Consider the following 12,519-nt stretch of genomic DNA (forward strand, 5'->3'; position numbering starts at 1 on the left):
CTTATCCCTGATTTTTCCTGGACCGCTTCTTTGAAGCTTTCGGTCCATCGGGATGCCCTAACTTTTGCCTAAGTCATTTTGTGGTATTTGACTTAGCGAGCTTTTTCAATCTTTTTTTTTAAAAAAAAGGTGTTGACTGCCATATTATTGATGGATAAGGATCAACCAACACTAATTTTAGCTTTTCTCAACTTCTACGACACTTCAACATGTGTGTGAAGGATAACATGTGGTTGAACCTAATTGGAGGGTGCACATATGGACGATTTTTTGAAAGATCGAATGCACGATCAAACTAATCTGAACAACTACCCTGCCCCAGGTTAAGATTAAGGGTTTTAGATCCGAAATAAACAACAACTTCTAGGCTCAAAGCGGTTGACTAGGGATTAACTCCTTATCTCTTCAGTGTTTGGGGATTTGAAACAATGCCTTACATCATCGACAAGGTTTTACTCAAAAGCATACCACAATAATTTCAGGTGTTTCGCTTTCATCATCCTCCTTCCAATCTTTGTTAACACAACAGTTTGATAAACAAAAGTGAATGAGAGGAGTATTTTTTTTTGTTTTTTGTTTTTTAACATAAATGAAAAACGAGTGAATACGAATGGATTAATTCAAAAGATGCATAAACGTTTCATTAATCTTACCAATTCAAAGAAAACAACAATGCTTAAAAGCAATTAACAATCAACATGCAAGGAAACTACAAAGAAATGCTAAGACAGCCAAATGATTGCCAACTTTGGGGAATTGACTTCTTCAAACTTGAAGGTTGGGATCACCAAGCTTTTTGACATTGGCATGATGATCTTCAAATTCTTTTCCTTCAATCTCATCGTTGAACGCAACCCTCCTGGATCCACTACTCACTTCTCCTCTTCTTTCATTGGTATGGGTCGTGACATTGGAAATCCAAGGCGGTATCTCAATGCTCTTACTAGGAAATAATGATAGTTCATTAGCCACATCCCTGACATCTTCCTTGTGGTACAAAACCTTGAGGGGTCTCAAGCGTCCTTCCCCTTTCTCATTACCTGGCCCAGAAATCAAGGTATATGTAACTGAGCCCTCCTCCTTGAGTGTTCAATCCTTGCATCTTGAGCTTAAAACTCTTGCATTCCTCGATGGAGTGCCCCATTGTTCCAGTATGGTATTCGCACTTGATCTTCGGGTGATCTTCTTCAAAGACTAAGCTCTTTTTGTTAATCAGCTCTCGTACCAAGGCTTTCAGCGCTAATCAAGAATCTAGGTCATGTCCCACTGCCCCTTTGTGGAATTCACATGTTGCATTTGGATTGTACCATGGCAGGAATGGTGACACAGGTGTGAGAGCTCGAGGGGTCACCAAAGCATTCTGGATCAGCTGTGGATAGAGCTTGTTATATGGCACCGGAATTGGGTCATTGTGATTTTTGTTCCTCTTGTTCTGATTCTGATTTTTGTTCTAAACCTGACTTCGGTGATTTTGAGGAGGAATAGCCAGAGGATGTTGATGATGACGTCATGAGGGAGGGCCATATGTCGGTAGACAAGGAGTTGCCATATAGAATTTCCCTTGACTTGGGGTAACACCAGATGGATGTGGGGTATTAGCTCTCTTTGTTGCAGTAGTGTATATTGGGTGACCCTATTTTCCCAACAAGACTTGGAGGGTTTCCAAGACCCATCTCATTTGGCTCTTCAAAAGATTAAGTTCCTCATTCAGTGCTTCTTGGCTTTTCCTTAGCTCGTCCATCATCTCCTGAGACATGGTTCTTTGTTCTAAACGCGTGTTAGGAATCACTTTGTTGATCACGGACAAAGGATGGATGAGTTTTTTTTTTTGGTATTTTGTCTGGAAAATGACATGCGTTATGATGAGATGCAGATGCAATGAAATGTGAATGAATGCAATGCAAGCCATGCATATTTGTGTTTTTTTTTCAATACACGGGTTCAAAAGTCCGAGGTACTGATAAATTTGATTGCTTTTCCAAAACGGGGTTCTCACCGGGTATGACCTAGGGGTTACAAAGATTCCTAGAGTCATGGATCCATTAGATTGTTTGCTACCTGCGGCAACTTACTTGTCGGGCATCAACTCCATCTAAAGAATCTACTCTAAGTGAGGTTCTCGCATCGATCCAACGAGAAATACATCTCGCAGACCCACACTACGCAACCATCTTTCCTAGTTGGGCAAAGAACTAAGGTTCTACAAATGGTTCTCAGAGTCATGGATCCTAAAGAAAATATCGAAGCTTACGGCAACTTACTTGCCGAGCGATAACATCCTCTCAAGAATCTACTCTAAGTAAGGTTCTCGTACCGACCCAACGAGAAATACATCTCGCGGACCCGCACTACTCAACCTCGTCCTATCTTACGTTTTTACTCGAGACTCGGGTAAAAAGTCTTCCCCACAAGGTTTGCAATCAGAGTATCCAAGTACCACACCATAATCGAACCAATACAACAGATTCATATCAATATGACAATAGAGATAGTAAAAACAATAAAGAAAAGCCACATAGGTAAACAAACAAAGGCACACAAACGACCTAACTAGGCTTGACTCACTTAGGGACAACCATCCCCAGCAGAGTCGCCATCTGTCGCACCTCGAAAAAATGGGGATACGACTTCAAAGCGAAGCGCGATCGCACGCTCACAATGATGGACTGAACAGAGTCGCCACCGAACTTTATTTATTCCTAAAAAGGAAAGGGGAAATATCGATAAAACCCAAGACAAAAGAAAGGATAAGATATGGTCATCGCAACAAATATCAGGGTTCGGGAGTCGATTACGCAAGGGGAAGGTATTAGCACCCCTCACGTCCGTTGTACTCAACGGGAACCATTAGGTCAGTTGTGTGCGTTAATGTTAGTTTGAAATGTTAGGCTTTTCAATTTATTAGGTAGGAAAGAAAGAAAGGAAGAGGGAAGAAATGTTTTTGGATTTTGTGACGAAGGACTAAACCTAAGTTTTTTTTATTAGTGGGCCTGACAAGATTTATAAATCCTGCTCCTACGTATCTCAAAAGAGAAATCAAGGCTTACGTAGTTCTGGGTAGAAAAATGTTTGTTTGTTGGTCGATTTTAGCGAAAGCTATACTGTATTAATTGACGAAAACATTGTTTTACCCAAAACAGATGAGGAGTGGACGCATACCACACATCGAACGGATTTATAAATCTACATTCGGAAAAGCGTCATTTATCTCTACTCAACAATCGTGGCCGAAACATTGTTTTGCATCACCTAAGACAATATATCTTTCATTTATGAAAAAGGTTTTTGATCAATCGCACGGAGGCGAGAAAAGGGTTTGATTGGTTGGATGTATTTTGAGTGATGGCGAGGACTTGGATGAGCGAGATATACATCTCGAATCCTAGTCTCAGGAGTGCACGGTATACACCATGTTCCATTTCCATCTTTATTGAAAAATTATTAAGGTAGGAATTAAGTATTTTGAAGTTTGAAAGACGAGTACTTGTGACCTACAAGCTCTTACAGCTTGGGTCTAATACTCGGGACTACGTCTGGACATTCCACCCAGGCAGTCTGTTTCTTTCCAATATTGCTAAGAAAATGATTCGAATATTTATGAATGTTTTGGAGGGAAGACGAATATTTATGGCTTGCAAGCTCTTACAGCTTGAGCCTAATATTCAGGATTACGACTGGACATTCCATCCAGGTAACCTTTTTCTTCCAACTTTATTAAGAAGATGGTTTGAGATATTTATAGATGTTTTGGAGAGAAGACGGATATTTACGGCTTGCAAGCTCTTACAGCTTGAGCCTAATATTCGGGATTACGACTGGACATTCCATCCAGGTAACCTTTTTCTTCACGTTTTATTTAGAAAATGATTTGATTATTAGAGCGTTAAAGAGAAGACGAATATTAACGGCTTGCAAGCTCTTACAGCTTGAGCCTAATATTCGGGATTACGACTGGACATTCCATCCAGGTAATCTTTTTCTTCACGTTTTATTTAGAAAACAATTTGAATGTTAAATTAAAACAATTAAAGTACCGAGGTTTGAAATTATTGAAAGTTAAGTTGATTTTGCTTAAGAGCTCATTGTAAGAAGGCCCAAGAGTAAGCCATGTGAGGTTGATGGCGATGCTTAAAAGCAATCGACTTACAAGGGTATAAAGATGGGCTCGACATTGAATCGAGAAAAAATGTGATTTTAATAATTTAAAATGGTTTTGAATGAATGATGCCATTAAAAGAAAACAAATCTATGTTATGATAATGAAACTATGAATATAACAAAGCATAAACATAAAAAATGTTAAAAGAAAAAAAACACTACACATGGGTATCGAACTCACTCCACTAAAGATCATACAAACCACCCCTCTCCACCAAACCACCTATGACTAATTATTATTTTAATACTAATTTAGATACATAAACCAAGATAAATTAAAAAAGAGTTAAAATAAAAAAACTAATAAAAATAGAAAATCTGTTGGACTACCCTAATTAAACCCAGACGCTTGGCTGTTGGGTTTTTTAATGGGAATATGAATTGAAAAGGAGGAAACATTTATTAACTATTTAGGAAGTTTAAACAAAAATTTTAATGGTTTCAAAAACTTATTATGTTTAAAACGAATTAAAGAAAAATAAAAACAAATTGGAATAGTAACAGAATCGTTCTTTCCCAATCTCACTTTTCTCTCACACTCTCAAACAAAACTCACAGTCGCGTCCCTCTCATCGCTCTCTCAAACCTCAAGATTTTTCTCTCTCGCTCTCAAACGCTATCCCTCAACCTCAAGACTTTTCTCTCTCGCTCTCAAACGCTATCCCTCAACCTCAAGACTTTTCTCTCTCGCTCTCAAACGCTATCCCTCAACCTCGTGAATCTCTCTCACTCACTCTCAGCAAAACTCACAGTTTTAAAGAAATCCGAAGTTTACCTCCGGCGGCGATTTGGTAGTGACGATGACGATGAAGCCTAAACTTCACTCTTTCCTCTCTAATCCAAGTATGTTTCGATTTTGGGGTTAGGGTTCTTGGTCGAATTTGGTCCGCCTCCCTTTTTTTCTCAAATTTTTCCTCCTCTTTATTGATTTGCCTCTCCCTATTTATGTTCACCGCTTAGGGTTTCGAATTGGTCCCTTGGGTTCCAAAAGAGTATCTCTGTAAACATCCTTTTGATGCTCAGAAATTGGGTTGGCCTGTTTATTGTTAAATTCGAAAAAAGGTAAACAGGCCTACACTTTCTCCTTGAAATTTGTCTTCATTCCTTTTTTGGGATATTCCTTGAATTACTGCCTTTGCTAATTACTTTATCCTTTTTACTGCAGTGAATTTCTTAGAACATGGAGGTTGTGGATGAGGTTGAGGTTCAAGGTGAGTGTTGTCTGCATTACCGTCTGCGTGTAATTATTGAATTGGGCATAAATGTTGTATGGTTTGGTTTGTTATTCACAGGGTTTGGTTTAATTTTTTTTGCAGGTTATGGTTGGTGCGATCGGTTATGGTCCAGGTTGTATGGTGCTTGGTTTTTCTCACTTGTCTGCTATAATCATCTTCTGTTTTCTTTGGGGCTGTGTTTTATCTGCTTCCAGAATATTCAAGTACCATTTCCTTGTTGTAGCTTGCATTCGCTCAACATAAGAATTCATAAGAGGATCCATTGCACCACTCTCAGAGCAGACTTGGGCCAAAGACTCGTCAACCCCAAGGCCAATTAGGTTATCTTGGTATTCAACCACCCAACCAGTTACCTTTAATATTTCAATATTTGTTAATCCATTGGCCTTGTCACTAAGCAACCTTAGCATCTGAATAAACCTCTCAGTGTACAAATTTACCATTAGTTGGAATATTTCATATCTCGGAGGAAAGCAGGGGGCAACATAGTCATAGGTATCTCCAAGTTCCTCCCCAATCGCTCGAGCTTCCTCTAATGCTGCTTCCAGGTCCTCAACCGCAAGCTCATTTAGAAGTTTGTTAAATCGTCCTTCAACAATCTTCCTAATTTGCTCGTAACACTTATCCTTATAGCCTCACCCCTGAACCTTCAATTTTTTGTTGTGTTAAATTATTCGAAGCCATCGCGCTTGAAGGTTTTATGGCATTTCTATGAGGATTTGTGGCTTTTCTTTTTTTACGGAATACACTGATATTTTCTTTGTGTGTATCATGCAGGTATTTTACAGGAACCTGTCCGAAAGTAAATCAAACATACTGCATCAAAGTTTACTTTCCCTTCTTGGCAGTTGTTTTCTTTCTAGTACTACTAGAAATGATTTTGGGATCTACCCAAACTTTAGAACCATTCAATTTTTTTGATTTGCTTCTTCTGCTGTTTTTCACTTGGGATTTTCTTTGATTGTGATTTTCAAAAATGTTTAAACCAGGCTTAATTTGAATATTTTGTTGTACAGGTTTTACCACATTTGCATTAGAAACTTTGACTCAAAATTGCCACGGCAGGCTGAGCCATGGGAGTTGTTGGTGAAAAACCGAGCTTGCAATTGACTCCACTGATTGACGACACCAACTTGGTTTTTTCAGAGAAAATACATTGGAGCAACAGGAAGAATTTGAACCAACGGTGAAGAAATCAGCAATTGAGTCACCCTTTTGAAAGTGCTTTTGAAGCATCAGCAACATTTTGTTCGCTCTTGGAGAGTACCAAGCCAGCCTCATAGTCCCTTCTTTCACACCCCGTTGCAATCCAGCTTGATTTGAACAAATGTATGTTTACAGCAATCTCCATGTATGAAGTACAATGAATGTGTCCCCCTCTTGTAATAAAGATCCGAGTGCCAACTGTTTTTTCTTGTAAATTAAGTATGCCTTGGACAAACTTATGTTTTGTAAAAAACATGACATTATTGTGAATGAAGAAAATTAGCGTCTCTTATAGCAATTCAAAAGAAGCCTTTCCTTGTATCTTCAGGACTTCATGTATTCAAGTGGTGATGTTTACAGGTTATGAGTTAATCCACTTGCCACGGGAACGATGGTTATGAGTGAGTGGATGTGGCAAAAATGAATGAAGTAATTAAAATATGAATGAGTATGTGTATGGATGAATGGAAGCTTTTCAATGTGAATGAAAAATGTGAAAGCAAATTTGAACATAATATATAGAAATATGAGATGGAGTATAGATGGAATCTCCTTGAATTAAGATTGAAAGGAAAAATGACGTAATTGAAATATGAATGATTATGTAGAATTCCTTCAATATTAAAGGATTCCCTTTTTTTAAGGTGAATGAAGCAAATATGAATGTAAATTTGGAACGTGAAAAATGTAAAAAATAATAAAAAAATAAAAATAAATATGAAATAGTAAATATGATCATGAATGAAGGATATGAAGGTGAGTGAAGAAAGAATGCAAACGAGTGATTGATGGGAAGAAAATTTCAGAGCCAAAATCGGGGTATGACAAACTTGTTGGGATATATGTTTGAGTTTTGTACTATTTGCATATTTTGATTATTCAATATTTGTTATTCAGCTAATCTTGTGCTTATTGCTTTGTATGCGTTGATGAACTCATATATAGAATCTAGAATTGTAGGGATTACTAACCCTAACTCTGTGATTTTGAATTGGATTAACTGTTCAATTTAGTAATAGATTAGGAGTAATAAATTATAAATTATGACTTGAGGTTTAACGATATAAATTACTTGTTTTATATGCGAACTAACCTAAGGGATTGAGGAGTTGTAGTGTAGAATAATGAGTTATACAATAAGAAATTTAGTATAATGACTTAGTTAAACTATCGTAATACTTTATTAATCAACTTAGGATAAATAAATATTGGCATCAACAGGGACATGTAGGGGATTCAAATCAAAGTCTAATCGTTTTTAATCTGATCAATTTTCCAACATTTTATTTACGCATTTTATTTCAAATCAAACTTCGAAAACCCACAATTTTACTATTATAGAATGTTAATTATTTTGTTAAAGTTAAATAATCCATGTGGATATGAAGATTTTTTATTACTTACAACGAGATTTAGTACACTTATTAAATATGCATGAAGTTTTTGGCATCGCTGTTAGAGATTGTTGAATTATTTCAACACGACAATTTTTGTGCTACATTTTTTACTTTTAAATTTTTATTTTATTTATGTTATTTTATTTTATTTTTTAAATTTGTACTCTTATTCAGTTTTTGTTTGGTGCAACTACTAACGTATTTTCTAACTATTTAGACGGGGTTTAGATGTAAGTATGAGATGCAACCTAAAAGATGTGTAGGTGAATTAAGGTTATCCAGTTTATTTATTTTTGTTTTTACGCAACAATTCTTAACTTGTTATTTTTCTTGAAGTATGAATATGTTATGTTTTTAGGATAATAAAATGCAAAAAATTAAAATGCTAAAAAATAAAAACCACAAGCAATTATACTAGTTACCCTTATAACCAAGGGTACATCTAGTCATTTCACACTTTAAAGGATTTTATACTATGTTTAGATCCTTGTACAAGCCTCACACTAAGACTTCTTTACAACCTTCTAAAGCATACACACACAAAAAAGAACACTACTTTCTTTTTACAACAACAAACACCAAACCTATGGTGGACTTTAAATCATCCTAATTCAAAGAACATTTTTTACAATCATCACACACTATATTGATTCTCACAAAAACCAGAAAGTACATCATTTTCTATTTACACACACATTTCACCAACACATTATGATGAAAAGAAATATACACACTTTATATAGAAATGAATAAAGTTATTTCTTAAATTGATTCCAAGATGCTAGATATTCCCTTTCTCAATATTACAATTCAATAATATATAAATCTTTAGTGCTTTGACTTTAGTGAAACTTTACAAGTATATAAGGTTATGCAAAAAAATTTAAAGAGTTTTGATGAATGAACACTTATAAATGATTTGAATTGTAAGTAAAAATTATGAAAGAGGTAGTTCAAAAAAATAATTTATCTCGCCTTAAATACTCCCTAAGAAACCTCTAAGATCAAATGCATATGTTTGTAAAATTTCTATGAAGGTTTGCAAAGGTTTGGAATGGTAATAGTTCATGAAAATACACATTTTTATAGTGTGAAATTGATTACGTAAAAGGTGCAACCGATTACCACTCTAGCAACGTTCATATTTTTTAAACATAATGAACTTATAAGGCAAGAAAATTGTGGCGGTTATGAAAGTGTGATTATGGAGATTTTAGATGCCATAATTTACGCAAATGACGTTTTTTACAAAAATATGAAACAAAAACAACTTGTAACCGATTACCATTTTCATGGCAATGTTTCAATGGTTTTGATATATGAATGCTTAGAAACTTTATAGATGAAAACGTATGAAACATTATGAGCATCTAAAGTGATATAACATGAATTGTAATGAACCTTTTAAACTTGATCATTTAGCTTGATTAGCTTCATCATAGTTCAACACTTGTCCATTAATATTTCTTCTTTGATCTCCATTGTCTTTATCAATCTTAATCATGATCAAACATCTTGATTTAAGCTTTAAAATTGGCAAGTATTCATCATTTGACTTTTTAAGCTTTTTCTTCTTTGATAGTCTTCATCAAAACTACATTTGATAGAGGATGAATATCTTCTTCACATCAAGATCGAGTTTGATACCATTTGACTCAGAAATCAAGAATACGACAATAGAAAATCGAAAAGTGGCTAGATCATCTCAATTAGCTAGGAAAAAGGTAGAAGAAGAGAAAACACTTATTTCTTCTAATAATGAATATGATCAATATAAATAATACACAACGATTCTACCAAGACAAACAATGGGAGACTACTACAAGAGAATTGATGATGGCATGTTTTTTTAGGATTTCAACTTGCTAACCTTATTACTTTTGATATTAAGAATTAAGTGCTTTCAGGTTTAAGAGATAATATGTTCTACAGACAAGCTATCAGAGACCCATGGGAATATCAGGATCACTTTTATGAGACGAGTTCGATGGACAAGCCGGATGGGATAACTGATTATCAAATCAAATTGAGCCTGTTCAGATTTTCTGTAATCTGAATGGCTAAAGATTAGCTGGAATGTTTACTAAATGGGACCATTCAAACATGGAAGGTGCTAGAAGATAAGTTTCTATAGAGGTTTTTCACTACTACGCAGTTTGTGGATAGAATGGATGAGATTTCAAATTTTGAACAAGGTGATACTAAACCCTTGATTGGGAGAGATTTAAAATGTTACTCATAAGAGTTATGAATCACAACATGAGAAGTATGGAATATATTCAACATTTCACAAGAGGTCTAAAAGCGCGAGCAACAATGGTTTTTGATGCCTCTGTTAGAGGTACAATCAGATCAGATAATGAAGATGAAGTAAAAGAGTTGATAGAAAAGGTATGCCAGCATGAATATCGCTCACAAAGAGAAAGAGGAGTCTAACCTAAGAAGGTACTAGAACTGGATGCTAATAATGTCATGTTAGCTCAACTATAGGTACTTAATAAATAATTAGTTGGAGCCACTATTGTTCCAACCAATGCCAGTCAAGTTTAGTTATTACAGTGTGATTTTTGCAGATAAGAGCTTGTTAATGGCAATTATGTACCTGAGGGGGTTACTAAAGAAACTCAAATTGCAAATTTCCAAAGAAACAATCCCTACTCCAACACTTACGATCATAGTTGGAAATATCACCCCAACCTCAAGTGGATCAACAATCATAGTTGGAATGTAAACCAAGGTGTTCAATAAGATCCGTAAGCACCGCCACATAAACCATTTCAACTATAAGAGGTTGTGGCTCAATTTATGAAGATGACTCAAACTAATTTTGAGCAAGTAAGCAAGAATCAAGAATCCATAACCAAGAAACAGGAGACTATGAGTAGGAACACTGAAGCATCCATTAAAAATCTAGAAATGCATATTGGCCTGTTATCTAATCAATTAGCATATCAATCTAGTTCAAGTGGGGTTTTTATGGCAATATCATATAAAATCCAAAGAATGAGTGTTGCAAGGCTATTGAGTTGAGAAATAGAATGGTACATTCCATTCCTAGCACTAGTGGTGAGAGAAAAGAAGTGAGTGAGGGTGAGGGAAAAATTAGAGAGGAGGAAGTAGTGTATGACAAGTGGGGTGTGATAGAAGAGGGAGAAGTTGAAAATGAGAAAGGAAAAAAATCAGAGGGAGAAAAAAGTAAGGAATTGAGTGAAGACTATGTGAGTGGGGATGCACTTGATAAAATCATTGATAGGAATTCACCTTTGATAAGAACTAAAAAGTAAATTGTCAATGAGCCAAATCCTGATATTTCCTATCATGTCAAACCACCTTACCCCATTTTGAGAAGAAGCCAAAGAAAGAGATGGAAGTGGTAAGTTTAAGAAGTTTATGGAGATGCTTGCAAATTTACAAGCTATGTGAAGATTTTGAGCAAATGCTTGTGTATGCAAAGTTCATGAAAAATCTCATAATCAGGAAGCGTAAATAGAAGTATCATGAAAATTTGCTTTAGTAGAGGAGTGCAATGCCATTATTCAACGCAAGCTTCCACCTAAATTGACAAATCTAGGTAGTTTCAATATCCCTTATTCTATTGGTCCACTAAATATTGGTCATGTACTTTGTGATTTAGGGGCAAGTATCAATTTGATGCCTCTATCTATGATGAGAAAGCTTAATTGTGGGGAACCAAAACCAACTCAGATGACTCTTACTTTAGTTGATCATTCCATCACTTATCCTTATGAAGTTTTAGAATATGTGCTAGTGAGGGTAGATTATTTGTTGTTTCCTCCTGATTTTGTGATCCTTGATATGGCGGAAGATTCTGAAACACCTTTACTATTGGGAATACCTTTCTTGGCAACATGTAGAACTCTAATTGATGTGAAAATGGGGGAACTCGTTTTAAGATTAAAAAATAACATGTTGTTTTAAATGTATTTGAAGCCATGAAACATCAAAAGGAGAACCTTCAATGCTATAAAATTGATGTAGTGGAAGAAATAGTTCAGGAAGTGTTTGAGAGTGAATCACCATTATCACTGATGGATAGAGTTATTGTGAATTTCATTGATTCAATTGAAAAAGAACGAGACAAATAAGTATATACCTTTTGGTCTTTGCAATGCTCCAGCTATTTTTCAAAGGTGCATGCTTTCTATTTTTGCCGACATGATTGAAAATTCCATTGAGGTATTTATGGATGATTTTTCCATTTTTGGTAACACTTTTGATAATTGTTTTCATCACCATAATGTAGTTCCAAAGAGATGTGTCGAAATAAATATCGTTTTAAACAGGGGGAAAATATCACTTTGTGGTGATATAAAATATTGTTTTAGGACATAAAATCTCTTCGAAAGGTATTAAGGTAGATCAAGCCAAAACAGAGGTAATAAAAAAATTACCATAACCTGTTAATGTGAAATGAGTGATAACTTTCTTAGGAAACGCCGATTTTTACCGATGTTTCATAAAAGACTTCTCCAAGATTGTAAATCCTATATGCAATCTTCTTG

Source organism: Lathyrus oleraceus, chromosome 1, assembly GCF_024323335.1.
Source record: "Lathyrus oleraceus cultivar Zhongwan6 chromosome 1, CAAS_Psat_ZW6_1.0, whole genome shotgun sequence".
In the NCBI taxonomy this organism is placed as follows: Eukaryota; Viridiplantae; Streptophyta; class Magnoliopsida; order Fabales; family Fabaceae; genus Lathyrus; species Lathyrus oleraceus.